Source organism: Macrobrachium nipponense, chromosome 14, assembly GCF_015104395.2.
Source record: "Macrobrachium nipponense isolate FS-2020 chromosome 14, ASM1510439v2, whole genome shotgun sequence".
NCBI classification, from domain to species: Eukaryota; Metazoa; Arthropoda; class Malacostraca; order Decapoda; family Palaemonidae; genus Macrobrachium; species Macrobrachium nipponense.
Window position 1 is genome coordinate 32,731,450 of NC_087207.1, and position 25,000 is coordinate 32,756,449.

The window sequence follows — 25,000 nt, forward strand, 5'->3', positions numbered from 1 at the left end:
TATCTGTAAAAATGCATTCCTTCGAAATATGAAATGAATTCAATAAAATTGATAGATTTCTTTTCGAAACTGACTATCTGTAAAAATGCATTCCTTCGAAATATGAAATTAATTCAATAAAATTGCCATTTATGTCCTTAAGACAAGTGGAAGTCAACCAGAAAGATGCAATTGAGGAACAAAACTTAGTTTCCTTATCAGATAGGTGTGAAAGTGTGTATTATAAAGGTGCTAAAGCCACTTTGGAAGAACTACCTAGTTAAAGAAGACATGCACAAATTAGACATAAACAACTGCAAAATCTAATTTACTTTCGTTTAGCAAAGTGGAATAAGTCCAATATTTATCCTCCACCATTGTGATACAGCAGTGGTTCGTTTTAGCAATCGTATGGATTGGTTTGTCATCAAGAGAGTGAGTTTGCACAAACCGGTTTATTTACATTTTGCATCTCTTGAGAACCGGTTTGTTATCGTTGTTTGAATTACCGGGAAAAAAGTTATTTGTTTTCGTTGTTCGTGCAACCAATTGACGGTTGACCGCTCTGCACTTATTGGTTAATTTTCATTGAACTGAAAATCTTTTTTTAATTTTCCACGGAGTCCAAACTTTGAGATGCAATTTTTTTCTTCTTTTTTTTCACTTCGATCAGAAATTTAATTCTTCTCCATTTGGTGCGTAGCTGTTTGTTCATGTTTACTTCAGTCCCCAGATTTAGATCAATTTGGAATTAGAAGAAAGCTAATTCATTTAACAAAAGCTAGTCAATAAATCGGTTTCCCTACAGGTTAAGAATTCTGTTCAATTCCACATAGGTTCTAAATATAAACCATTTTCATTTAGAATTAAAGATTTGCCAGTTTTAAGTCCCATTTTTCTATTATCGGTTAAGTTCAAGTCAACGTTCATTTTCAAAGAGGTTAGAGACTGTATTCATTTGGCTTTGGTGTAACACGAAACGAACAGCTATGCCATTATCGTTGTAGATGATCATACAATTGTTCCCCATGTCCAGCATACGAAATAACGAGGACACACCCGAATATTTGTTACTGTTGCAGCACAAACAGACGGAGCCTTTCGAATCACGACAAAACAGGAAATAGTTGCCCCTAAAAATACTCTTGCCCTGCAATAAATCCTCGCACGCATCCACAAGGCTTCAAAAGGATGTGTATATACTTTCTCTCTCTGTAGTCCGCCCATCTCCAGATTCCCACCCAACAATTCAAAGATGATGAACACTAAAATTAAGATGCCAGTCTATTGGGTACTTACCATCAACTCTGCCGATCAAGGCTTTCCTCCCAGATACCATTAAATGCATTCGTCTGTCTATTTGCATAAGTATGAAGTTCGACATAACAGGGGTGCGGGGGTGAGGGCCGCCGATTCTTTACGAGTCTCTCCTGCTCTGGGATTAAGATCGGGAGATTTTTAGGAGAGTTTTGACCAGATGACGTGTGTTCTAAGATCGTCTTATTTTATTGTCTGCTGGGATCTGTATTCTGTTAATCTTGATTATAAAGTGGAGAAGAGAAGTGTTTCTTCTTATTCCTCATTTGTCATCACAAACAAATGCGTTTTATAGGCCATGCATTGTCCCACCCTGTGGTAAGGGTGTAAGAATACTACCATAGTAGGTCCTGCGTGTCGTTAAAAGGAGACTAAAAGGACAGCTGCTGCCGTGTAGTCTTACTTTTTAGTAAAAGACAAGGCTCACCGCCAATAACTGTGTAAACTGCTGCCTTGTAGTCTTACTTTTTAGTAAAAGACAAGGCTCACCACCAATAACTGTGGAAACTGCTGCCTTGCAGTCTTCCTTTTTAGTAAAAGGCTAGGCTCACTGCCAGTAACTGTGGAAACTGCTGCCTTGCAGTCTTACTTTTTAGTAAAAGGTTAGCCCCACCGCCAATAACTGTGGAAACTACCGCCTTGCAGTCTTACTTTTTTAGTAAAAGGCTAGGCCCAGTGCTAGTAACCGCGGAAACTGCTGCCTTGCAGTCTTACTTATTTTAGTAAAAGGCTAGGCCCACCGCCAATAACTGTGGAAACTGCTGCCTTGTAGTCTTACTTTTTAGTAAAAGGCAAGGCTCACCGCCAATAACTGTGGTAACTGCTGCCTTGTAGTCTTACTTTTTAGTAAAAGGCAAGGCTCACCGCCAATACGCGGTAAACTGCTGCCTTGTAGTCTTACTTTTTAGTAAAAGACAAGGCTCACCGCCAATAACTGCGGAAACTGCTGCCTTGTAGTCTTACTTTTTAGTAAAAGACAAGGCTCACCGCCAATAACTGCGGAAACTGCTGCCTTGTAGTCTTACTTTTTAGTAAAAGGCAAGGCTCACCGCCAATAACTGCGGAAACTGCTGCCTTGTAGTCTTACTTTTTAGTAAAAGGCAAAAGGATCAACCGGCCAAAACTGCGGAATTCTGCCTTGTAGTCTTAACTAAGTAAAAGACAAGGCTTCACCGCCAAAATGCGGAAATGCCTGCATTGTTTTATCTTTTTACTAGGAAAAGACAAGGCTCACCGCCAATAACTGCGGAAACTGCTGCCTTGTAGTCTTACTTTTTAGTAAAAGACAAGGCTCACCGCCAATAACTGCGGAAACTGCTGCCTTGTAGTCTTACTTTTTAGTAAAAGACAAGGCTCACCGCCAATAACTGTGGAAAACTGCTGCCTTGTAGTTACTTTTTTTAGTAAAAAGAAAAGCTCACCGCCAATAAACCTGGGTTTTAAATGCCTGGCCTTTTAGGTCAACTTTTTAGTAAAAGACAAGGTTCACCACCAATAAATCTGTGGAGGTACAAACTGCTGCCTTGCAGTCTTTCCTTTTTAGTAAAAGGCGAGGAACTCACTGCCAGTAAACTGTGGAAACTGCTGGATGCCTGCAGTCTTTACTTTTTAGTAAAAGCGGTTAGCCCCACCGCCAATAACTGTGGAAAACTGCCGCATTGCAGTCTTCCTTTTTAGTAAAAGGCTAGGAGCACTGCCAGTAAACTGTGGAAACTGATGCCTTGCAGTCTACTTTTTAGTAAAAGGTTCGCCCCACCGCCAATAACTGTTTGGAAAACTGCGCCCTTTTTGCAGTCTCCTTTTTTTTTAGTAAAAGGCCAGGCCCAATAACTGTGGAAAACGGCCGCCGTGCCAAGTCAACCTTTTTAGTAAAGGCTCAAAGGCTCACTGCCATTAACTGTTGGAAAACTGCTGCCTTTGCAGGTTCCTCTTTTTAGTTAAAATGGTTAGGCCCCACCGCCAATAACTGTGGAAAACCCACTGCCTTGGCAGCTCTTCCTTTTTAGTTAAAAGGGTTTACGCCCCCCACCGCCCAATAACTGTGGGAAACCACTGCCTTGCCGTCTTCCTGTTTTTAGTAAAAGGTTAGACCCACCGGCCAATCAACTGTGGAAAACTGCTGCCTTGCAGTCTTCCTTTTTAGTAAAAGGTTAGCCCCACCGCCAATAACTGTGGAAACTGCCGCCTTACAGTCTTCCTTTTTAGTAAAAGGTTAGCTCCACCGCCAATAACTGTGGAAACTGCCGCCTTGTAGTCTTACTTTTTAGTAAAAGGTTAGTTTGTGGAAACTGCTGCCTTGCAGTCTTACTTTTCAGTAAAAGGCTAGGCCCACTGCCAATAACTGTGGAAACTGCTGCCTTGCACGTGGACTTTTTAGTCAAAGGCGAGACTTACCGCCAATAACTGTGGTTGATGACAGCAAGCGCATGAGGTCGTAAAAACCCCTTTGCCAAATAATAAACCGTGCCTGATGTTGTAAGGAAAGGCGCATCAGGCAACTGACCCCTTAGTGTCAGATGTTCTTGTGTGAAATGTATATATGAAGGTGTCATGCAGTGTTCACGGAAAACAAGTAAGAAGTACTTCAGTTGTAGATGATTTTGTATAAATAGACTTTTGACGAAAGAGAAAGTGGCAGAAAGGCCTTTCTAAAGTGCCTAGCAGTGCCACTGTCAAGATGCCTATTAGCGTGAAAATTGTAAGTGTGCATTGCATCCTATACCATCACTGCTCATATTTTGTTTCCTTTATTCTTCCTTAACAGGGAGAAGTTTGACGATAGGTGACTCACGGCGGCAAATCGTTCATGAACAGGAGCGCATCTTGAAGCAAGGTAAGCATACTGACAGGTTTCAAAAATTAATTTTCTCGTTCCTATCTAATTTCCGGCAACCAATATCTTGCCGTTAATGAATTTCACAATTCATTTACTCTGTGTGAATATGGCATGGAAAATCTAGAGCGTGATTCAAAGCCGATCTTGCACAAGATCGTTTTTGTGAAATAGTTTGCCATTGTGGTACCAAACTCTGGGCTAAGTAACCAATAACTGGCTGATTAGTTTTTATAAAATAGTATCGAACATCCAAAATTGGTGGCTAAAAGTGAAGTTAATATGCGCATGCGCGATATAGCTGTCACGGAATTAGGTAACTTCGATTAGGTGCAAATCTTGAGGCTGATGAGAGTTAGTTATTTCTAAAAAGGAAAGCAGAAAAGCTACTGATTAAATTTTTTATAAATTTGATCATTCCCGTAGGTTCTGGGAAAATAGAAAAAAAATATTACAAAAGTTTTGTTATGAGTCACATTTTGTTTATCTAGGAAACATTTAACGTTATATGAGCACTTAATCAGTATCTCCGTTAACGGTTAATTTTCCAGAGTAATTGTTATCGGCAGAGAGAGAGAGAGAGAGAGAGAGAGAGAGAGAGAGAGAGAGAGAGAGAGATAAAATTTCTGGTTATTGGCTACACCCCTGTTGGGTTCTCATTGAAAAAATGTGATGCATAATTTTGACGTATTATTATAACTCACGTATATAACTTTTCGTTCTCTCATTTTCCTTTTTCCCCACCACCACCACTGGTTACGACCACCAACGTGTTACTAACAATAAAGTACATAAATCGCTGCATAGGTCAGAAAAAGAACAAATTGTCTATTCAATGAACACTACATTCCATCGTTCACCCTGTATGGGGATCGAACGCAAGTTCCTCACTTTATGAGAAGTCAAGGCATCAAGGTAAGTTTTATATAATTTTTATTTTATTAATTTGTTTTTTTTATACAACGTCCTCTGTTTCGAACCTCAGTAATTACAACTTTGACCAGAAAATTCTAGTTCTTCAACATCTGGGAATTTTTGACATCAATTATAACGTAGTTCCATTCAGTTATTTCAAACTTGACATTTTTGGATGAGAGAGAGAGAGAGAGAGAGAGAGAGAGAGAGAGAGAGAGAGAGAGAGAGAGAGCCTACACAATTGGAATTGTGCAGAGAGAGAAAATGCTTTATTAACACCAATCTTGTTTACCTCATATATATATATATATATATATATATATATATATATTATATACACATATATATATGCATATACATCTGTGAATATATATACGTAATATATATATATATAATATATATATATATATATATATTATATATATAAAATATTAACACTAACTTGTTTTATACCCTTTTTATATATATATATATATATATATGATGAGAGAGCAAAGAGAGAGAGAGAGAGAGACGATTTGCGAGAGAGAAAAGAGAGAGAGATGAGAGCATAGAATCAAGGAAAGATGAACCGAAAGAAAGAGAGAAAGAAAGGAATAAGACACTGTTGACGAGGAGAGGCCTTTATATAAGAACGGGCGCCGAGGAACGGCAAGAGAACGGAGGATGACGAAAATAGCTGTGATTACCGGCGAGAAGAAGGCGATTATAGAGTGATGAGAATAAGTATCTGTAGGAAGGAGAGAGATAGAAAACGATAAGGAGAGTTGTTTTCGAAAAAGCCTTAGATTAGAAATAATGGTCAATGGCAGAATTTTGAAATGGGATATGGATAAAAATGCGAAAGAATGAATTATGTGTACGAAAGAGAAAGACTGAAAGGCCATATACATGGAGAATAATGGAAAATGAATGAATTAGAAAAAAAGGATAAGAATAAAAGTGCAAGAGAATGAATATGCGTACGAAAGAAAAAGACTGAAAGGTCATATACATGAAGAATAATGGAAAATGACTGAATTAGAAAAGAAGATAAGCATGAAATTGTAAGAGAAACTGGTCGTTGGAGAATAAGAATGAAAGCGAAAAGATATAAGATATATTATGGGTAGTAAGACTTAAATACCGAGTGAAATTGAAAGGTAGAGAATGTTGTGAGTTTGTTTACAATTAAAAGAAACGTATCAAGTTGATCAAGTGTAGACCAAGAATCTCCTTCCCTCCAAAACCTTCCGGAAGTTAATGAGCTTAACTATGAGACAGAGACTGGAATTTGACGCTGGAACGGAGAGCTGGAACAGTTTTACTTTCGCCCCTCTGAGGGTTCTCCTTTGTCGGGTTTTTAATTGTTTCTCATTAGATTTAAAGATTACCGTCTTTCTTGTTCCGTTGCTTCTTCCCCTTTAACGTTAATTTCACATTTTATCTTTCATATGTTTTGTCTTTTTCAAGTCTCTTCTACCTTGCGTCGTCCTGTGATTTATCCTAAATATATTCGTTGTTCCCCTGGAAGTCTGGAGCGGCGAATCCCATGCCTCCCAAATAGGAAACTGGAAAATGATACTAAATTTGGCATGGTGTGGTTGAATGCCAGACTGGAGCCGAAATAATAGAATGGGATCGGAAATAGTAATAACTACGTAGAAGTGTGCACTAGAAAATAAGACTGGAAATGCAGTGGCTAGCTGGTATTTGAGATCGTAGCAAACGATAAACTGGAATAGGAGACAGGAACTAGAAAGGTGCAAAGTCTTGAAGACTGGAACTGGAATGGAGGCCTGAAACTGGGGACGGGAACTTGAATAGTAAAATGGCATTGAACCTACGAAGGGGAATGCGAACTGGAACTGGGGGCTGAAACTGGAATGAGACTGGAAGAAAAGAGAGGAGTTGGCAGTAGAAAGACTAAGTAGACAGTTGGACGGACAGTGTGAAAAATACTGGTTTAGGCACAAATGTAAAAGTGAAACGAAGTGAAATCAAATTGAATTGACCAAGGGGGGAGAGAGAGAGCGAGAGAGAGAAAGGAAGCATGATAATACTCCTGAAAATTGGATGGAAAATGTAGACAAAATGAGAGAGAGAGAGAGAGAGAGAGAGAGAGAGAGAGAGAGAGAGAGAGAGAGAGAGAGAGAGAGAGAGATGATGGTACTTCTGAAAAACTGGATAGAAAATGTAGACAAAATAAGAATGAGAGAGAGAGAGAGAGAGAGAGAGAGAGAGAGAGAGAGACCCTTCCATCATACCCCTTGATTTATGCCAAATTATCCTCGAATGCTTAAACGTCCTGTTGTAGAGTGGCAGCCTCCAAACAGCCCCCCCCCCCCCCCCCCCTCCACCTCCCCGCCCCACCCCCGTCTGTCTGTCCGTCCGTCCCTCCCATCCCTAACTGCTTATTTATTCCCGGGACCAGCATTATAGAAGGTTAGCTTACACTATGTCTTTAGGGGTCTGTTTGATATATGAAAGAAGGGTATGCATTTGGGCCGAGTTGCGGCGAACGGTCGTGCAACATAAAGTGATGAACACCGTAATTAGATTGAAAACAGCTGATAGCTGCATAGGTTGCCAGAGAGTTATCCCGGCTCGGATGGAGCTGGAGCTAACTGAGCTTGCCTTTAAAATGCGGGAACCCCACTTTGACTTGAATGGGATTTTGGGATTGGGTTTAGGGGAGGGGGAGGGGAGAGAGAGGATGGGGGTGGGATTGGCTGGTATTTCACCCTGGGATTCTCTTTGGTCTAACCTCTGAGTAGATGAAGCTGCTCTTTATTTGTACACTAATGAAAACTCTTTCACAGATTAAAGAAGATAAAATAATAAGAAATGTTATTGCTGTTGCCCAGCATAGAGACAAGCAACTGTGGAACATGTAGCCAGAAGAACAACGTTTATGAGACACAGGATTACACAACATGTAAACAGTGCTCGAACAGGTACCAAGAAATAACCAGGGATAAGTCTCAGCCTGAAATTCCAACGTAACACTAAAATGCAGTGACTCTGGAAACTTTTTTTCGAGTGTGATCGTCGGCCCTGCAGTCATCAAGTTGCACACCGCAGCTGTAGACAATTGGCTGCACCCAGAATGCGTCTGTGGGATATTGTGGGTAATCGGAAAGAACTCGATATTTGCTCAAAACTTCAGGAAAAAAGGAGGAATAATATAATCGTTAAGCAAGGGAAAAAAACCTGCTGATCCTGTCAAATGTTACATGCATATGCTGCAAATGTGTGGTTTAGTGTCAGAGGTTGTATTGAAGCGCTTCGAATGGGCTGAACGTGTCAAGGATTCTTTTTAAGAGTTTCGTACGTGAACCAGTCATTTGTTGCATTCAGGTGCTTCAAATGTGCGGCACATTTCAAAGGTTGCGTTCAAGGTCTCTGAATAAGGTTGTATTCGGGAGCTTCGAACATGATTTGACTTGCGGCGGGAAATATTTGGCTTTTTCTCAAATACGTTGAATGATTCCAAGGTTGCAATCGGGTGCTTCTGATGCACCGAACCTGTCAAATGCTTTCTGGAGTTTTGAATGTGCTGAACGTTTCATTTGCGTTCAAGAGCTTCTGTGTTGAATTTGCTGCTTCAAGGAAGACAGTATTTAGTGGTATATCAAGTGATATTGAAAATACAGCGTAATGAGATCACCGTTACAAATGGTTTAGCCCCACATCGTGTCAACATGGATAATTCTCGGTGGAGTGTCACGTGTGTCAGGTCTTAAATTGCCAATCTTTGAATGAAAAACAGTCAACAATTTCAGTTTTATTTATATTTCATGCCGATGACCACTCGGTGATGATGTATAAAAACAGAATACCGACCGTGAAAAACGTTTCCAAGAGATAATGGGTGAGGGGTGTATACTATACTTTAAAAGGCCCCCATAAACTGAACGATCGTATGAACGACTGTCTGAATGATTGTCGTTATCGACACACGCACACTATTCAGACAGTATGAACGATCTCCGCACCGATTTCAGTCTGAACAAAGATTTTGTCTCGGGAAGACATGGCACCATCTCTAGAGGAGACGTGCGCGATAGCATTATATCGACAGACAAACACATACATTGAACGACGTGTGTTACTGTGTATGACAAACTTAAGTCGCAAGCCAGCAACCTGGTCATGACAGATATCAGCCGAGATCGTTCAGACACGAAACTCCGCCCACTTTTGCATTCAGACAAGCCCATACACGGTGTTTTTGCGAACGGTACAGACGATCGTTCAGTATATGGGGCCCTTTGGGCAGACGTGGATGGACTCGAGATCTTAATTCGAGAAAAAACAAAGACTCGGTTTTGGAGCTTCCAAACGACAGTAACATCACTGCTCGGTCACCGGCCTTCAAACTACCGTGATTTTGGAAACTGGCAATTCCCCCTCTTTTTAATTCTGACGCATTTTCCCTGACAGGAATGAAAAATGAGTTTCTTAGTATTCTGGTAGCAGCCTCACTCCCTCTTTTTCTCGTATGAACGTGCATATGATTTTATTCTTTTCTTTATTGATTTTCTTGCATTTTACGAACTATGTGATTTAACTTCTTGTTGATGGATTACGATTCTTGAACATTGACAGATTGCGCCTTCAACAATAATATTTTCGTTCTTGCCAAATATTTTTTACTTTCTCATTGCTCTGATTATGCATTATGAACAAACCAGTGACAAAGATCCCCGAAGTATGTATTCATGCTGGAAAAATGATATTATTTAGTGTGAATATGTGTATTTAAAATGATGACACTAATAGAATAAAAAAAGAAAAATATAGGAACGTGTGCTGAAATGCAAAGCAGGATAAACCTAACCCAAACAGCTAACGGCTGTAGTACCTTACTATAGAGAGGCTATGGCACATTTCCAAGACTTGAGAACATAAGTTGTTAGGTCACAATCCAGGTCAAGGCAGCGAGTTGTGACCCCAGAAGAATCCATCGGTAGCGACAAATAGCGCCAGAGACCGTTCAGTCATTTCAGCAAAACCTAATTGAAACCGATGGCTGGTGATCGAATCAAAATACTCGGTGAAATTTGGCAGAAGCAATTTGCTACTAGAAGATGTGAGAGTATTAATTTTGTTTTTGTTTGTTTGTATGTGAGAGCAGACTGGACAACGTGACGTAGTTCTCGGAGAGGTTAATTTAAAAATGGAAAACGATAGAGGCCATTAGTTCTCTGTTTAATAGCATTTCCCTAGCATGAATTCATACTTCGCGGATCTTTGTCACTGGTGTGTTCATAATGTATAATCAGAGCAATGAGAAAAAAAGAAAAAATACTTACGCAAGGACGAAAATATTATTGTGGAAAGCGCTATCTGTGTTTATATCTATCTATTTGTCTATATATATATATATACATATACACACACATATATATATATATATATATATATATATATATATATATATATATATATAATATGTGTGTGTGTGTGTGTGTGTGTGTATAGATAGATAGATAGATAGATAGATAGATAGATAGATAGATAAACACACGATTCATTTTCTCCTTTAGCGGGTGTGGCAACAGTTAAAAGTGTACATTTTTATAACACTGGTTAAGAAATTCATATTCACCCATCTACCAGCTACGTAATTCACAGCTTCATACAGGCGGAGGTATATTGAGTTTTCAACGTAGCGTGTTCGTCTGCCCTTTTTCGTTTGTGTTGAAAATCGGGGACGCTTAGGATAGGCAATGGCTCATGAGTGAGAGGCCGAAGATTAACGATGGGAAAATAGGACGTCTGTCGTCGGGGTTCGAGTGACAAGCAGTTTTGGCCCACTTGGACTTCTGGTCTTCGAGTCTGGAATGGTCTCTCTCTCTCTCTCTCTCTCTCTCTCTCTCTCTCTCTCTCTCTCTCTCTCTCTCTCTCTTTCTGTTTTGCCGACTTCTAAATCGCCTGTAAATTTGCATTCATGATTTAAGACTTTCTTTAGTATTGTTTGCCTGCTTCCAGTCACTGAAATTTGTACATAGAAATCTTTCATAAAGACTCTCTCTCTCTCTCTCTCTCTCTCTCTCTCTCTCTCTCTCTCCTCTCTCTTTCAAAAGTGGATCAAGACTAGAGGCAAGTAATTATAGCCTGTGAGTCTAACATCACATATTATGAAAGTGTATGAAAGGGTAATGAAGAAAAATATTATGAAACATTTAATAAAAAATTAATTTGTTTAATATAGGACAACACTGGTTTCGTACCCGGAAAAAGTACACAAACCCAACTGTTAGTCCACCGTGAGAACATATTCAAAAATATGAAAAAGCGGAAATGAAACAGATGTGGTTTATCTAGACTTTGCAAAAGCTTTTGACAAAGTAGACCTTAATATATTAGCAAAGAAAATTAGAAAACACAATATCGTAGATAAAGTAGGAAGATGGTTAAAAGAATTTTTACACAACAGAAAACAGATAGTTATTGCAAACGATGAGAAATCGGATGAAACCAAGGTAATATCCGGTGTGCCACAAGGTACGGTGCTAGCTGCAATATTGTTTGTTATTATGATTGAAGACATAGACAGTAATGTTAAAGATTCGGTAGTGAGTAGTTTCGCTGATGACACAAGAATAAGTAGAGAAATTACTTGTGATGAAGATAGGAACGCTCTACAAAGAGACCTTAACAAAGTATATGATTGGGCAGAGGTAAAATAGGATGGTATTTAACTCTGATAAATTTGAATCAATAAATTATGGAGACAGAGAAGGAAAGCTATATGCATATAGGGGACCTAATAATTGAGACAATCACAAATAAGGAAGCAGTTAAAGACCTTGGTGTGATGATGAATAGGAAAACATGTTATGCAATGATCAAATAGCCATTCTGTTGGCAAAATGTAAAGCAAAAATGGGAATGTTGTTACGGCACTTCAAACAAGAAAAGGCTGAACACATGATTATGCGTTTATAAAACATATGTTCGTAGTCCACTTGAATATTGCAATATGATATGGTACCCACACTATCAAAAGGATATTGCACAAATAGAGAGTGTACAAAGGTCCTTTACAGCTAGAATAGAAGAAGTTAAGGACCTAGACTACTGGGAAAGACTACAATCCTTAAAATTATATAGTCTAGAAAGGGAGAAGAGGAACGCTTACATGATAATTCAGGCATGGAAACAGAGAAGGAATAACAGAAAATATCATGGAACTAAAAATATCAGAAAGAGCAAGCAGAGGTAGATTAATAGTGCCCAAAACTATACCAGGAAAAATAAGGAAAGCACACAGAACATTAATCCACTACGCACCAGCATCGATAATGCAGCGTCTATTCAATGCGTTGCCAGCTCATCTGAGGAATATATAGTGAGCGTAGATGTGTTTAAGAATAAGCTCGACAAATATCTAAACTGCATCCCAGACCATCCAAGATTGGAAGATGCAAAATATACCGGAAGATGTACTAGCAACTCTCTGGTAGACATTAGAGGCGCCTCACACTGAGGGACCTGGGGGCAACCCGAACGAACTGTAAGGTCTGAGGTAAGGTAAGGTAGGTAAAGGTCTCTCTCATTTTTAGAGCATTCATATGAAAGAATCTTTATATCCTTGTATATTTCTTGGGATCTGAAAAACGTTTCTAGTTAGTCGATAGCTTATCAAATTCCGCCTGCTCTTCTTAATTCCACTATTCCAGGCAATGTGAAATATCTGGATTTTCCTCCATCTCCTATCTCACGAATACGATTTCCTTTTTTTTTTTTTTCTTCTTTTTTTTACGAACGACTTCTCAGTTATTCCTTTTACGCCGTCCTCGTCAGGGGAAATCTGAAGCAATTTGGCAATTGGTGTCTATTGTTAACCGGCGAATGAACCCAGTAAATAACAGCGAAATGAGACCATTATGGACTTTAAGTTTCAGCTCCCCCTCCCCTTCCCCAACCCCACCCCCCCTCCTCCCACCCCACCCCACCTCGTCCCCCACCCCTGAGCCTTCACCTGTTCTTTTTAGACGTCCAGTCCGTCCCAGTTCTTAAGAAGCTATTTATGATTTTATAAGATTTATTTGTAGATTTAATCTATTTCCAGAGGGGCTATCGGGCTCGTAAGTAGTTAGTTTAATGACAGCCTAGAAGGTACTGTTATGGTTTCATACAGTCATTTCACGGGATGATTTCTTGCCGGTAGATATCGTGTCACATTGCAGTGATTTACTCTTAACTAATAGAGACAGAAAGATGAAGCTCTTTAAGTAGAACGTCGATGAGAAGAAGAAGAAGAAAAAAAAGACAGCTGGTGTAGTGGCCGAAGCTACGTTGCATACATTATAGAGGCAGCCGCTCGGAAACCCGCCCGGAGATAATTCGGTTGACTCGAAGGGACCAATCGCATCCATCAACGTGGACAATGAGAAGTTCTGATTGGTCAATGAGGAGTGTTTGCAATCTCGCATCATTAGTGTCCGGCGGGGCCTGATATCAGAACTGGAAGGCTCACCCCGGGCGAGTTTTGTATCCTGTTTGCCAGCCGTAAGAAGGACGCTGGTGCTGCCAGACTTTTGCGGGGAAAATGGCCCTTACGCAACTGGGCCGCGAAGTCGGTTTTCGCTCAGAGCGGCGTCGCGTTGCTCAGGCGCCTTGGGATGCCCCGGCGTTTACAAACAAGTGTTGCAGTGGAGGAGATCAAAGCGAAGGATGCCATGAGAGTAAACCCGTTTTCTTTTTGGTATTTCATCTCTTTCCGAGTTCGAAACACCGCTCAGCCTTAATCAGCTTTCATGAGGTATTAATTTGGTCTGTGGTGTTTAATGAGGGCACCGTCAGCGGGGTGGGGTTTTGGAGGAGGGGGAGGGGGGGAGGGTAAGGAAGGAGAGCTGATGCCGAGGAGACCCCCCAGTTTGGTTTTACGAGATGCGCAGGCCAAGCTAACGAAACCATAAATTGAAAATTCACCCACCATGAATTCTGCGAATAAGCGGAGACTGCATGCGTGGCTTTTGCACGGGAAGAAAAAGTGAAAACTAAAAAGAAAGCATCGCCGATTATCAACCACCTATGAAAAATAATGCAATGACGCGCCGCGATACAGGCTGTCGATATGTCGAACGATCGGCGAGACACGTTCCGCACGGTAGTGCGACGAAACACGTTCTTTATGGGACTAGTTCGGCCCGCGTTTTCTCTCCCGAGTACACTAAATATTTTAATGAAATTTGCGGCCTGAATGGTGGTGTGGTCGCCCACCTCTGTGTGGCGAAGCCAGCCCGTCCCCAGCAAAATATGATCGTTTAATATGACGGGGAAGCAGGCGGGCACGATGATAGCACTCGACGCTGGAACCAACGAAGCTGAGGATTTGCAACGTCGTGTAAATTAATGCACGGCGTGCCGGCCCGACCCCCTGAATGTATGGGAGGTATGATCGCCGCTAAAAAAAAAAAAAAAAAAAAAAAAAAAAACCACGTGATGATTAAATTAGGGGAAAAGTCGAAGCTTTGGCTGTTGCTACGTACGACTTTATTACTTTTTTTCCAGTCGCTGCATGTGTGTGGCTGTGGGTAAGAGAGAGAGAGAGAGAGAGAGAGAGAGAGAGAGAGAGAGAGAGAAGAGAGAGAGGGTGGACGGTGGGAAGCGGTGGCGAATATAGGAACAGATTAAGTTTCAGCCTACAAAGAATTAATGCTAAATGGATTGGAACAAAATTAGGACCTACTCAAATGAATAAAATTAAATTTGTATCTTTAAACTGTAGTACAAACACTCATAATTTTTTCTTTTTTTTTAGATTCAGCGAAAAGAAGGCAACATTTCTGATTTTCGGTTATATATAATTTTAGTTGGTTAAGAGGGAATACCTTTTTCTTTCGTGCAATATTGCTTGAAAATTTAACGAGTTCCTAATCTTGAAGCAAAGTGAATAATTAGACTAATTTATTTAAAGACGGAGTTTGTTACTTAAATGAGTAGCTGAATTCGTTAATTGGGCGCTTTATTAAGTAGAACAATAGATTGAGCATCTCGAATTCTCAATAACCCTGTGATTGAAATAATAAGGTTGTCACAATTTGAACGTAATTTCCCATAATGAAGTACCATGCTCCAAAGACTTCATTTAATATTTATCATAATTCCAGTTTTTTTAATTCAATATGCAATTATAGTTCTTTCTCTCTCTCTCTGTCTGCCAGCAATGACACCCGAGTGCTTCCACATAATAACCCGTCATATAGAATTATCCCGTTAACAGCCACCCATTTCATTCTCCCTCCTCGACGACATGGCTTTGCCGTATAATTAGCACATTAAAGTAGCTCCCTTCGAACCATACTTAGAAGATAATCTAGCGGCCGTTATTTCACTTACGTGCAATTACATCAGCCCGAATCCCTACGTTGAGACGGAGATCAGGAGCTAGATTTGGTTGGCAAAGACCCGTCTCTCATTTCCGCGCTACCGATAGTCATCGGCGCTAACCCCCAGGTATAGCTAGCTACTGCTTGGCGTTGCGGGCTTTTGGCATCTACGCTGTCTTAAAAAAAAAAGAAAAAAACTTCGTATTTGTAACTTCTCTTCGGTAAAAACTCCTTTTCCCTTCCTGCTACTGCGCGCTGGTATACGCGGATTCACAGACGCTTCGCTTGATATGTGTTGGGAAAACTTGTCGTTTGCAAAATAGCTCTGAGATTTCTTAATGTTGCTTTGTTTCGGCTCTCTCCACCCCTAAGTCAAGGCTTAACACTAATAATAATAATAATAATAATAATAATAATAATAATAATAATAATAATAATTGGAAAGTAATAGAGACGCAGACCTGAATATGTGACCGGAAGCTCTTTCCTAGACTAACACTGGAGGAATTTTTTGGTTAGTGGAAAAGTGATATATTTCCTAGATAGTGACCCCAAGGGCTTTAACCCGGTATATATCCACCTTTGCGGCGTGTTTAGTATAAGCCCGTTGTGGAGGACCGTAAAAAAACATAAACAAAAGACTGTAAATATCATAATGACCCCAAAGAAATATTAGTCGTATAGATAACGACCCCCGAACTTTCCTGGGGGTCACTTATCTAGGAAAGTTTGCACCGTTTCGACAATGAGACGCTGAAACCGGATCCGTTTTCTATGATGTGTACGTTTTGATTGAATAATTCCTAAATTATAACCATACTGTTTTCTCTTTTTTAATAAATGAACTAATGATTAGATATTTGCACTGCATATCTGCAACACGACAGTTCTGCTACTAGTTCACAATGAATGTCGAATAAGTCGACAATACTAAAGCCTTTCTATCGAAGCATTCAACAACACGTAAGATGTTCTTCTTCTAATTAGTATGTGAGAGTAAACCCAGTAGGGATGATTATTGCTAATATATAAGGTTAAATATTTAGTATTCTGTTAAATATTTAGTATTCTATTTCGACGTGAAGTTTTGATTTGCAACTCGACACTTAAAAAAATTTAAAAATATCATTACTTAAGCCGTTTGTTTTAATGAATCACTTTTCAGTCAAACGAATGATTTTATCTCAATTTTCTCGTGTGTTTTGTTTCCTGTTAATGATTTTTCCGCCTCTACATTGCAGTGGAGCTTCCAATATGTTTCTAGTTTATTTTAATATTTCCATGTGAAGAAGTCTCTCAGTGAGCTAATATCCTCCATTCTGCAAGATTTTCTTTTTTCTAGGTCGACTTAAACTATGAACTTTCTACCAAGCGCATGCGTATCGTCCTGGACTACCTTACCTTACAAAACTTAATGTATCAAATGAGCTGATGTTTTCTATATGAATATTTTTTCCTCAGGGATAAAACTTGATAAAAAAAAAAAAAAAAAAAAAAAAAAAGCTCCTAACGAATGAATATTTTCTTGTTTTTCCCCGGGGATCAAACTTGATAAAAAAAAAATCGTCTTCCTAACGAATGAGTACTTTTTTGTTTTTTCCTCAGGGATCAAACTTGATGAAAAAAATAAAAAAAACTTCCTCCTTACGAATATTTCTTTTTTCTTCCTCAGGGATCAAACTTGATAAAAAAAAAAAAAAAAAAAAAAAAGAAAAAAAAAAAAAAAAAAAAAAAAAAGCTTCTAACGAATGAGCATTTTCTTGTTTTTTCCCTCTGGGATCAAACTTGATAAAAAAAAGAGAAAAAAAACAGCTTCCTCCTAACGAATGAGTATTTTCTTGTTTTTCCCTCAAACGATAAAACAAAAAATCTTCCTAATGAATAAGTATTTTCTTGATTTTTCCTCAAACTTGATAAAAAAAAAAAAAAAACTTCTTCCCAACGAATGAGTATTTAATTACGGCGAATGTGCCTTCCCTTTCCTTCTCACCTTCCAGTGGCTGAGAACTGCTTGGACGTCATGTTTTCCCTCGGCCAATGGACGACTTTTCCCACCAACTTCTTTGTGGCTTCACCGCAATTCATCAGCTCCCCTTCCAGCCCCCCCCCCCTCCCCCCACCCACCCCCTATCCTCACCCTCTCTCTCCTCACCTCCTATTGCGGCTCTGTTACCTTTTGAATTGGAAGACCGATCGCTCGGTCTGAAGAAGCACTGTGCTTGTCTGCGTGAATTGCACACAGCAGATCTTCGAGAGATTCCCAGGGCAGTTGCCCTCTCCAGCAGGGACTAAACCGTTTTCGCTTACTCGGGGAGTAAGCCTACAAACTGCTTTGTTGTTTGTTGTTGTTGCGGAGAGAGGGAGGGGGAGGGGTAGGAAAACCCTATGGAAAAGCCTAACAGGGTCTTCAAAAAGTGTTTCACGTTGAGTTAGAGATACAGGAATGAATTTTAGGATGTGATATTTATGGTTTATTTACTAGAATGAAAATGTAGAAAATAATTGTTTGTTAAAGAGTACAGAAAAAATATTTCTATAAAATATAGCATGTTTATTCTAATTTTCGTTGGTGAAAGAAGGCTATATTTGACCGTAAATTTTAGCAAGTTTTAATTTATTTGGTGTGCTGAATTTAGGCCATGTTTCTGTTCGATTATTTTGTTTCCACTTATAACTGAGAGTGTATGAACGTGTTTAATTTGTGTCCATTTTATTTGATCCTTGTTGTTGGTTAAGTAGTACTAAAGATGAGAATTAATTACGAAATCCACTTCACGTTTAGTTAGAAATACAATGTTTACAACTTATGCCTGAGGGGAAAATCTTGCACGCGTCCCGAGTAAGCTGGAAGTCGCATCACGTCTTGTTGTCTTTCTTCAGGCAAGATGGGTAATTCTATATTCTTTATGCTATCCATACTGAGAACTGGCTGAAGAGGAAGAGCAACAATATTCCTCAGAGGTACTCGGATGAGGTTGCTACCACTACGCTTAACCTAACACGAAAGGTCAACGAGAGCACCTTGAGGTTTAACGATTGTTGCCCTTATTGGGTTTTTCCTTAATGAGGCAGGAGGCATACCTAGAAGGAAGAAGGACCATTTATACATAATATCTAATGCAGCATACCTCGGAATATCTTACGCCCGAGGTTAATTATGAATGATAAGTGCATCGTCACCAGTGGAATTCGAACTATTGCCTAGTTTAGGAACAGCGACAGAAAGATCTAAGACATTGATATATATATATATATATATATATATATAATATATATATATATATATATATTATATAGTATATATAAATATAGATAATATATAGATATATATATATATATATATATATATATATATATATATATATATAGATATATATGTAAGCGAATACCACAAAGGGAAAATGATAGTCAGCAAATCCAAGCGCTTTCGTCTTTATTCAGACATCGTCAAGAGCTCCTTGACGATGTCTGAATAAAGACGAAAGCGCTTGGATTTTCTGACTATCATTTTCCCGTGGCCTGACGATGTCTGAATAAAGACGAAAGCGCTGGATTTCGACATCATTTTCCCGTGGTATTCGCTTATTTATGAAGTCACGCATCTACTGTGATTTTTTAAGAATATATATATGTTATATATTATATATACATATATATATATATATATATATTATATTATATATATAATAGTATTATATTATATATATTAAATATATATTATATTTGAATAAATAATATATATATATATATATATATATATAATAATTATATATATATTATATATATATATGAATATATATGAATATATTAATATATATATATTATTATATATAGTATATATATATATATAGTATATATATACTAATATAATATACAATAATATATATATATCATATATATATGATTTATATATATTAAATATAATATATGTATATATTATATATATATAATATATTATATATATATATATATATAATATATATATATATATATAGTCAGAGCAGTCCCACACTTACATAATTTCAAAAGGTGATGATAATAAAATGCAATATCAAGCCAGATTTGGGATAAATCAAACGAAATAATTTTAAAACACATATTAGATTATCACCTCATTCAGATTACCTGGAGCTTTCTAGGAACGTGGGATTATATCTGGATAAAATCAGATATACATGGAATCAGCAGGTAACTATGCAACACACTTATCGCAAATGAGGAAAGAAATCAATAATTAAAAACCGGAAAATTGAGCCTTCGTCATAATGGGTCACGTATCAAGCCATCAAGCAAGTATCATCATCGCCTCTATCTTCATCGTCATCATCATTATCTTAGCGTCTGCCTGGACGGAATACGAAAACGCTGCTTAAGATTCGAATCATAATTAAGGGTGTGGTAATTCCTCGTGGAGATTGGGGATTGGGATTAGCGGGAGGGCGCTGGGAGGGGGGTAGGAGGATGGGTGTCTGTGGTGTTGGGATGGAGCCTGCGAATTTTTTTTTTTTTTTTTTTTTTTTTTTTTTTTTTTTTTTTTTTTTTTTGTTTTTTTTTTTTTTTTTTTTTTTTTTTGTCATCCTTCTGTCCACTGGGCAGCGTGATAACGTCCCTCAAGTCCTGCCCGTGGAGCGAGGTTCCTAATGGGGATTGTCTTTCACCTCTGTGTTTCTATTTTCTGAGAGAGAGAGAGAGAGAGAGAGAGAGAGAGAGAGAGAGAGAGAGAGAGAGAGGTCCCCTGACCAGGCTACTCCAATTGCATACGCTTGTACCAAGAGTGAACAAAATAAAAATAAAAAAGTCACTCGACGAGTTATGAAAGTAGCATAATAGATAGAGTGCCAGTTATCTATCCAAGTTATTTGTATATTGGAGAGAGAGAGAGAGAGAGAGAGAGAGAGAAGAGAGAGAGAATGTGAATACCATAGGATATAGCCATAAATAGGGTACTGCCATTATTATCAGGGATTTCTGCTTGTGGCAGATTAATTTTTGGTCAGAATTGTAACACAAGCTTTAATTCAAACGACAAAGGAAATGCACTAACAGCTATGACGAACGTAACTGCCTAATAGAAGAAATTTGTACGATAATTGAAAAAATGTTTTATTGCCGTATATTAGCAACATGCGCTACAATTACTATTTGTTTTCATCTCCATATTACTGGAAGACATGATTTATTCAGTGGGAATACTCAATTGTTACATATGAATACTACTTATATATGCATGCATGTGTGTTTGTATTCGTATATTTACGTAAGATTTAATGTATGCAGAGTTTGTTTCACGCAAATGCCAAATATATCGTGAATCTTACGTTTATCCGCACTCTTAATGTACATATGCAAACATTTCATGCCATATATACATACGATCAACACAGACCGCGTTTTTGCAGAATGCTTGCCATTTTCCTTGAAGTAATTTCCGTGTTCAAAATACTTAGTCTGAAATAAGTATGGCAACGAGCACAGTGAGTAACACCAGTAAACAAATGGATAACATTTCCATTGTAAGTAGATCATGTTTTGCTAGCACTTTACCGGGGTTTAGTTTTTCTTTTTTACGACGGTAGTAATTGGCCATTTTGTTATGATATTTTTTATTATTCCAAATATTTCTTGGAAGGTTTCGTTAACTTTTCGTCCTTTTTTATAATTGCATAACATGTCAGCATGTTATGATAAACCCTCACTCAGGGAGGTTATGGCCAAAACTCTCCAGAATAATCTAGATTCTCCTATTACTTTTACCAGATCAAGAGGCCTTGCGTCCATTGTGAATTTACAGTCATTTCCTCTTGGTCAAATTAACCCGGTAAAACCCCAGTAGTCTGGCGAGCAATATAACCTCTGTTGACGTGCTTCGTTATAATTTAGGAGATTCCTGATAACTGTCATAATCAGCAGGAGGAACACCAAACAAACCTTCTGAAACTCTTAGCACTTTCGTCATTCTCATCAGTATTATAGCTTAAACCCATGAGGGAGTTCATGGAAGGCATGACGCCTCAGTGGCATGATCGGTATGGTCTTGGCCTGCCAACTCGGTGGCCGCGAGTTCGATTCTCAGGTATTCCACTGAGGTGTTAGAGATGTGTATTTCTGGTGATAGAAATTCACTCTCAACGTGGTTCGGAAGTCACGTAAAGCCGTTGGTGAAGTAAAAACACCATACAAACAAACAAACAACAAACATGGAAGGTGTGATTTAATCAGGTGCCCAGTTGTAACTGAGGATGCGTGATGGTAACATGCTCCCATTTGTTAACTTACTGGATATCAGGCCATCCTGGTTCATCCTACAACTTAATACACTACGCATGTTCAACGTAGACTAATAAAGAGCAAAATCTTGGGGGATATGAATAAGTGATTTTTTTTTCCACCAATTGCCTCAATAGTAATATTGTATGAATCGCCCCAGGTCAAATCGTACTCATTCCTTGTATATTTCATGTCATCGGGGATTCGAAATTAATGAGACCAACAAAAATTCGTTAGGAATATGAAAAGGCGTGTAGTCTGAGTGTGTGTGTCTGGAAAGTATGATCCGTTGCTCCCGAAGCACTCTAATTAGTGAGCAGCCCTTTCCTATAAGAGTTGTGATTTTACCTTTACAGTAATGATTATCTGGAAGCTATGAATTTTTCTCTGATATTTTATGTTTTTTTTTGTATCAGCTCCTTAACAAAGCCGCCACGTTTGCTAAGAGGCTAGAAGGACATGCAGTTTTGGTTAAGCTGTTTAGCTCATTTTCTTGCTATGCAGTAGATTGGTAGAAAAAGAGAGAGACGAATACTACTGTTGTTGTTATTTCAGTAGATGAAACCTATTCACATGGAACAAGCACACAGGGACCTTTGACTTGAAGTTCAAGCTTCCAAAGAATGTTGGTTTCAACCTCCCACTGTAGACCCCACACTGCTGCAGTAACTGATCATGATACAGAGCCAGTGATGACACTAGTCCCCCGATAAATTGTGAATCTTTTCTAATCCTTGGTGGCACCAGCTTTATGCAAAAATGATTCAACTGGCTAATGCTTTCTTGCCATAGAGCCGTAGCAGCCTTTAGTAAGTTCGACGGTTGGGTGCTCCTTGACACCCGCCAATGGCATCAGTAGGTTACCATCTCGATCTATTTTTTTTTTTTTTTTTTTTTTTTTTTTTTTTTTTTTTTTTTTTTTTTTTTTTTTTTTTTTTTTTTGCCGATAAGATGCCTAAATAGACTGCCACTTAGTCTCTGTCCTACACATCTGCTCATAGCGAGATCTGTCGTCCATTAGTGCTTCCCCGTATGATACTCTGTCACGGCCCATGAAACTCTCAGCCACAGCTCTTGAAAGTTTCAGCCACGGCCTGGTGGTGGCCTTTCTTGTTGGCACTTATAGCAGTGCCAGACGCACGATCATGGCTAACTTCAGCCTTAAATAAAATAAAAACTGCCGAGGCTAAAGGGCTGCAATTTGTTATGTTTGATATTGAGGGGTGGATGATCAACATACAAATTTGCAGCCCTCTAGCCTCGGTAGTATTTAAGATCTGAGGGCGGACGGACAAAAAGCCATCTCAATTGTTTTCTTTTACGAGGAAACTAAAAGGTTAATAATGTTTTATCTCATGGATATGCTTTTCAGCTCACATTCCCGACAGAACTGCTGTAAACCGATGCAGGACATCTATCCTTCTAAAAAATTACGTGTGCGATACTATAAGACAATTTAGCGGATTACTTAAGGCGTTCAACTGTCCTCCAAGAAATAACTCTCAAGAATCGACGAAATTATTCAAGATCTTGACTTGAAGAGAATAAATGCCACGCGCTCGTTTCGGTTTTAAGAGAGGTCTACAAACGAGAAGTAATTTTGAGTAAAATTATATACATTTATGTTTCATCAGGCATACATACATGAATATACCTAGCTTCATAAATTCCTGTATGCAATCTCAAACATAAGAAAAACGCCATGACACATAAGAGTAAATATACATAAATAGATAAATAAAAGTGTACGTACACAGCTTTATATATATATATATATATATATATATATATATATATATATATATATATATATATATATATATATTATGTATGTATATATTATAATTTAGGTGTGTATGAGGTTTGTAAACATTCTTTATGCGTATATAAAGATATATTCTCGACGGAGAAGTTGCTTGGTCAGCAATTTGATAAATGAACGCCGATTGAGTCTCGATGGACATCATAATTCCTGGCGGGAAGAGACACTTACAGCCACTGGCTTGAAAGTAAATGGTGGAATTAAACCCTTATCTATGCATATAATCACCTAAGTTTATTCTGCTGCGGTTGTAATCTCCCGGGACAATCGTTTAGTCCGACTGCCTCGTCGCAAGAAGCCGTTTGGCAGAGGGCGAACACAAAACTTGCTTGTGCAACCACGCAGCGCCGTTCGCTCATACAAAGCGCTTCATTTGAGTCGGCATCAATTTCGCCTTTCCCAGAGAGTCACTCCCGGAGTCCGGTTGCCCCTATCTGACTTGGCCATCATATGAGACGCCATGTCCCAACTCCTCTTACTACATTCGAGTGGCGCTTACTGCCTGTTGCTGTTGAAACCGCTACCGCCGACGCGATTTTTACTGCTATTACTGCTTCTGATGCTCGTGCCTCTATGCTTTGACTGCTAGTCTATAGTATACTGCTGCTGCTACACGTGAGAAATGGTGTTCATCCTTCAATCTCACGTTTGCTCTTCTTGCCATACCTAAATCCCGTTAATGTTGCTGCTACTGCTCCTGAAGTTAGTGCTTCTACAGCTGCTTCCTTTCTTTGTGCTTCTACCACTGTTGCTGCTACTGCTGCTACTATTTTTCCTTGATGATACTGTTACTGCTCCAGAGGCTTGTGCTTCTACTGCTGCTTCCTTTCTTTGTGCTACTACCACTGCTGCTGCTACTACTGCTGCTACTACTACTACTTTTCCTTTCCACCACACGCGAAAGGATGATGTTTATCGCGTCCCTCTCGCATGTGAGCGTCCCATACGTAAGTCCTGTTTATGCCGCCGACCAATGAGACCCAATACTTATCTTCTCCATCAGTAATGACCCGGCGCTGAACACAGTGGCACTTATAGGCTCTTATTTATTATAATCGGGAGGGTTAAAGATCTAAAGATGTCGGGGGGTCGTAAATTGCTGCGCTCCTCGTTCGTCGTGACAAAAGTGGCTTTCCGGCGGCCGAGGATGAGAATGGCGGGGGAAATGTTTTGGGGGTTTTGCCCGTCTGAGGTTCTCTGATGTTGTACCATTGGGCGAAGGAAGCGGGGCGGGGAGGGGGAATTAATTTAGAATGAGAAAAAAGATAAACTGATACATTTTCGGATAGCCAATGATCTTCATTTATAACGTCGGTAATCTTTAATCTGTGATAAAATTGAGTCGGTTAGATTTGCATGATATTTAAGCTCAAGTGCGCGTATATTAATATCCAGATAAACTCTACATTACTGGTTAGTTGTTTTACCTGGAACGGGTTGGGTTCAGGATAGAGAGAACTGCAGTCACTGCAGAATTCATGTTTTAACATTTGCATCAAGGCAAGACCCTCTTAGATAAATGAATATATATAAGTGTTAGTA